The 6,000-nt window shown below is 31.1% G+C and overlaps 1 long non-coding RNA gene and 1 other non-coding gene across 3 annotated transcripts in view; one reads left to right on the top strand and one right to left on the bottom strand.

The window, feature by feature from the left end:
• Positions 1-897: 897 nt before the first annotated feature.
• LOC118189331 (uncharacterized) overlaps positions 898-6,000 on the top strand; it is a 94,482-nt gene continuing 89,379 nt past the window's right edge. For both annotated transcript variants that reach the window (XR_004758249.2, XR_004758248.2), the window contains exon 1: positions 898-1,001. This is a non-coding gene — a long non-coding RNA (uncharacterized LOC118189331). The remainder of the gene's footprint in view (positions 1,002-6,000) is intronic.
• Positions 4,310-4,381, bottom strand: TRNAQ-UUG (transfer RNA glutamine (anticodon UUG)). Its single transcript has one exon. It is a non-coding gene; the product is annotated as a tRNA-Gln (tRNA).

Genomic DNA, 6,000 nt, shown 5'->3' with positions numbered 1-6,000 from the left:
AAGGATAACCCTGAAGCTTTTCTGTAATCTAGAAAATACATCATAAAAATTATCATTACTTTACACATAAAAACTAAATAAGAACTGTAAAAATTCTCAGCCAGGTATGGATATGGTACTGTAAAAGGTCAGTGGGAAAAGTACATTAAAAAGCTGTAACATAAAAAATATAACTGTAAAATTTATAATTTTTGATATTTAAAGTTAATTTGATGGCAAGTTTTATACTCATTATAAGAAAATAAAATTATAAGAAGTTGGACTACTGTATCACAAAAATTGGGCGGGATATTTTATTTCAAAATTTGCAATTTTATAATGTCATTTTCAAATTGCCTCGACGGACTAGTTATTCAAGTTAGAATAATTTGAGGAAATGAGTTTAAACGAAATGCAGCATAAAATGTGTTTAATTTAATAGGTCGTACAAGGAAGTTATGTGGTGTCCACATCGTATTTTTTTTTTACATACTGAAACGTAAAACATATTAATTTCAGTGTCATCAGATATTTAACTGAAATAAGTTTCACCAAGTAAAATACGTATTTCGGTAATAAAGACAATAGATATATGGAAATTTAGTTAGACTTCAGAATTTTTCGTATCTGAAATATTTCACAGTTCACCAAAAGGTTAACTTGAAATTGCTTTTCTAAAGTCTGAAACTTACATAACAAGCAATTTATAAGCATTACGCCATTTTTTATTATCAAAAAATATTAAAATCATTTTGTAATGGTTCAAGGGCGTTGACTTTAAATTCTATAACGGTGATCTAATCTACAATTCGAATATCATATTTTTAGACGTTGCCGAAAGATTATTTCTAGATGTAGAACCGAATAAAATCATTTCCAGGTTCTTTGTCTGATAAACTGATTGTTATAATATCTAAAAGGACGACTTTTGTGTGTACACGTCCTATTGCCCAATCCGAACTGTGGAGATAATATTCCTGGCAAGGAAAATTATGGTTGTTTAACTGCGTAGAGAACAGACGGTATGTTTTTCTATATCACACTTTTTTTTCCTGCAGGAAATGGGACAGAATAAAACGCAGAAACGTGGTTTAAAGTCCGACTGATTTATAGACTCAGGTTCAATATTCAGTATTGATAAATTTCACTTTTAAAAATATGTATGGCGAAATGCGCCATCCATTTACGTATAGTGAAATTTCTAGATATTTCAACATTTTGTTATCCGCATTATCGAGAATTTCAGGTTGAGGCAATGCTAAATATTGTTAAGTTATATGTAATTAACATTAACTTTTTTTTTTACTACTACATATCTTCTGTTACAAGAGAAGTTTTCCTAAGTAGGCCGAAAGGGCAATTCGCCCAAAAGGGCTATTCATTTCGTTTTGGCATTGCGTCGTCCACTATAGAACGGCGTTTCACTTTTCAAATTGTTGCTTCCAAATATTAGAGCCCTGCATTATATTTAAAGAAATTAAATATTGAAGAATCTGCATGAATGTATATATGTTTCTCGCACTGTGATAAAATAATGGTACCTAGAGGCACCAAATTTTGAATAACGTAGTGCTCCACTCGAATATGTGGGCATCTGAAAACTTAAATTTGGAATTTATAATTTGTTTTATTATCTATTTCATATTTCGTAGAAATTTAAGAAATTTTTGAGTAACAAACTCAACGATTTCAAAGCAAGCAATGGGAATACTGTATGAAAAAAAAAAAAAAAAAAAAAAAAAAAAAAAAAAAATTTATCTCCATTGCGCGAGACTGTGTATCGGAAATTCTAAAGATACGTTCTTTTTAAATAGTTTGTGATATTGATGTTGAATCGAATTTTATGTTATAAGTGCGAACATGATTTTTAATAAATAAAAGTAACACACAAAACGTTAAAATAACGCCCCTTTGGTCGTAATATAAAATCTGAAAGCTTTCAGATTTTTTAAAAATTCCCATTGAGTTAAATTAGTTTGAAATTCGTAGTTTATTTAACTTCATCACTTAATACATTTTAGGCTACTATAAGGTGAATGTATTTTTTCATTTCCAAACTTTTTTCCTTTGTGTTACAGACTTTAAGAACTAACGCCTCCACCTTTTTGATTTTTTAGATCAAATTTTCATTTATTTCATTTTCCCCCCATATATTGGATTACTTCTGTTTTACATGCTTTTTACTCGCTCCAATAAAACTGCAAATTTTTATTTTTTAAGCTTTATTGTTTGCTTCTGATTTATTCTATTTTTTTAACCCGGCCAGTATGTTTTCAAAATTTGTATATAATTTTGCATTTTTCAAATATTGGATTATAATTTTTACATATGGTTTTGTTTTCAAATATTAGATTAATGTTTTACGATTTTTTGGGGGGGGGGAAGGGAGACTCGATCTGCTGGAAATAATTGCATAAATTTTTATCTACTTCTCCGCAGTCGTTTTGAATTTTCGTTTCTGATGTGCTGTACTTTTGTAATGTTTTGCAGTGCCTCTTTCGATTTGTAGTTTTCGGACTGATTAAATACACAGATTACTTTTATTGTTTTTTAAAGATTATTTTTAAATTTTTAACTTTAATTTGCGTCTTTTCCGGTTTACAAAACGTCTTAACTGCTTTATCTATTTACTTCTTTCTTTGAACCGACCCCCTGATGACGATGCGGCGAAATTTACGTCTACGTAAAATTTATATCTTTATTTGTAAATTTCATATTTCCTGTTGGTTTTGGCATATTTTGTCCCCTAATTTCTTGCAGCCTGCCACTGTACTTCTGGGTTTTGTTTGTGCATGTGATTTATTCAGAATTGAGCAAGAGATGAATTTTAAATGTATTTTTTATTCTGTTTTGCATCATTACCAACACCTGTAGCTGCTATCAACTCTCAAATGAGTTAGGTTTTGAACCGTTTTTTACTTTGTATTTAGTCAACGTTATTGATATAGTTAGTGACGAAAGTGGAACAATACCTCTTAACCATTGGTAAAGACCGGGTTTCCCCATTCATCAGCAACCGAGCTGAACTTAAGTAAATATAAAACGAAAGACGTGTTTTTAATGCCTCATTTATCAGTATTTTAACATAAACAAAAAGTTCATTAACTACGGTATGCAATGCATGTTTCACATTCAGTGGGACAAAAAGAAAGCATGCATTCAAGCATCATTTTCTTAGCACTTAAAGCCATACACAGTTCATCAACAGAACCACAAAAATTTTAAAAGCATCATAGCAGCATATGGTTAGAATTCCCGATGCAGTGTAAAGTTTTGGTATGCCATTTGTGTATTTATTTCAGTCTTTACTCAGTTCCTCATATCAATGTGCAGTTTTCTTACTAAGATGGCTTTACAAAATTTTTTTGTCTGTTTATTATTAACGTTTTGTGTGTTTACTTTATAAATTAAATATCACATTTTCGGCGCTTACGCCACACAAAATTCCATTCAACAGCAAAATCTAAAGATATTTAAAAACAATATGTCTTTAGAATTTTCAATAGACAGTCTCGCACGCTGGAGATAAAAATGTTTTATCCCATACAGCGTTGCCACTGCTCGGTATGAAATTGTTGATTTTTTCAATCAAAAATTCATTAAAGTTTTACAGATAATAAAAGATACAATATAAAATGGTACAGATAATAAAAGAAATCCGAAATTCAAATTTCGAGCTTCTAGATGTCCATGTTCGGGTGGAGAGTTCGAGTTCAAATTTCGGTGGCTCTAATTAACGTATATTTTCGCAGTGCGAGAAACATACATGCATTCATGCAAATTCTTCATTATTTAATTTCTTTTAGTACAGGGCGATAATATTTGGTGCCAACAATTTCAAAAGTAATACAAAGCATTTAAAGGTTTGACGCAAAATCCCGTTTCGAAACTAATATCCCATTCGGACTAACGTCTCTTTTACGCTAAAAAGAAAAAGAAACCTAGAAGAAATGTAGTTAATATAAGTCTTGCATTTTGTGTGTTTGCTTATATTATTTAACATACACTCAATGATATTGAATTAATTAAAGTTTTAGTGATGTTCTATTTCATGGCCCTCCAAGCTGAATTAATCAAAGACCAAAGTTCATCAAAACTTGCTGGAAGGGGCCATAACAAACGATACGTCGTTTAACCATATTCCACAACTCTTCGATGAAGTTAAAAACAGGACATTGTTGTGATTTTTTTCCAAAGTATGTTTTTATACTTATATCATTCAGCTCGCAGATTAAATTAAAAAAAAAATTCAAAACTATTTTTATGTTTAGCAACATTTAAGCGAAATTAAGTGCTAATGACAAAATAAACACGATGTGTAGAAAAAACTAGGTTCCACCGAGATTTGAACTCGGATCGCTGGATTCAAAGTCCAGAGTGCTAACCATTACACCATGGAACCCACTTCCCATGTCTGGAATAGAACCCGGACCGTCTAGATGAGAGCCAGTAATCCTAACCACTAGACCACATGGGACGCCGGAAAATGGTATTCAATTTACTTAATCTATGCTACCTCTGAATAAACATGAATGAGAGAGTTTTAACTACGTAATATAACAGGATTTCCAGCTGTTTTAGAATACACATTTTCTGGGAGTTTTATACATGACACCCATATGTGCAAAATGTTGTTGTTACATATGGCTTTATTGGAATAATCAATCCATACATACATATGTGCAAAATGATTTAGGAAAAAAGGTTTAACTTATGGATAATTAAATACTTCATCATATGTTTCTTAATCCTAAGTATGTATTATGTTTCCTTTTTATTACTTTATATGCATTAAACCTTTTAATCCTCTCTTTGATTTGTGTACGTGTATTTCTCCTAATACGTGAAATGCCCTTCAGCGGCAGAGCGGTAAAGTCGCTTAACACTGGTAGTTCAGTTCGAATCCTGACAAACGGACTGACTGCATGGGCGTTTTCGTGGTTTTCCCCACGTGTAAATGGTATAAAACGTTTATATGAGGCAGTTTTCCTTAGAAAGTCCTCCACGAAAGCATCCCTCCCTTTAGGCAGATAGCCCTTGAGAGCTTTGACGTAAATAAATGAACCAAAATAGTGTGAAAATTCTTAGCCTTGAGATTTTAATAGAATTTAATTAGGAGAATTTAATTTATATTTAAGAAACATTTGTATTTAAGAAACATTTTAGCACTATTTCCGAATTTTATTTTTCTTATTATTACGAGACGGGAAAAAATAACACACTGAAAAGGAATAAATCTGCTTCTGTTATTTTTTAAGATATGAAACGTAAGCAATGAAAAACAACTTTAGATTTGCACTTGATATATTCTATTTCTCAGAAGAAATGTCCCCCATATATTCCCTTAAATTTACTTTTACTAGTTTTTATATCCTTAAACGAAGTAAAGAAAGTATTTTAATCGCAAAAAATTTCGGGTATCATATTTCAACGAAAATATACATTCTGACCACTCCAGAATCAATCTGGACGACTTTTCGCGTGAAACCTGTAAGTAGGGACAAAATACAGGACTCTTTTTAAAATGAATTAAAAATTAAAAAAAATAAACGGATCTAAAATGGATTTTTTTGCGTGACGTCTGTACGTACGTTTGTATATACCTCGTATAACTCAGAAACTATAAACGTTGAAATTTTGTACATCGGACTGCTATAAATAGGTTGAGTACCTTCATTTTTATTGCGATTGGCATTACCATGAGTGAAAAGTTCGGTTAAGGACTCTTAAGTCAGGTAAGGGAGGTGGATATATATGGCCTCCTTTTTTTGCAATCGTTGGTCATAGTCATATACTTCCAATTACAAAAGTGTTTTAAATAATGAAAATATATCGAAATCTAATTTTTAATGGGGTCTCTTGTTTTCTTAACGGAGGTTATTTGAAAAAAAATTATACTCACTATGAAAAATTAAAATTACAATAAAAACTAACAGGGATATTATTTTCAAAGTTTACAGTTTTTGACATCATTTGCAGCTTGCTTCCAGGGATCGGTTCCAGGGAATTTGAGGAAATAAT

Source organism: Stegodyphus dumicola, chromosome 12 (genome assembly GCF_044657685.1).
Source record: "Stegodyphus dumicola isolate Sdum_Otavi_A_Nest chromosome 12, ASM4465768v1".
Lineage (NCBI taxonomy): Eukaryota > Metazoa > Arthropoda > Arachnida > Araneae > Eresidae > Stegodyphus > Stegodyphus dumicola.
Note: the sequence above shows the minus strand (reverse complement) of the source record. Positions and strands in the feature narration are given on the sequence as shown.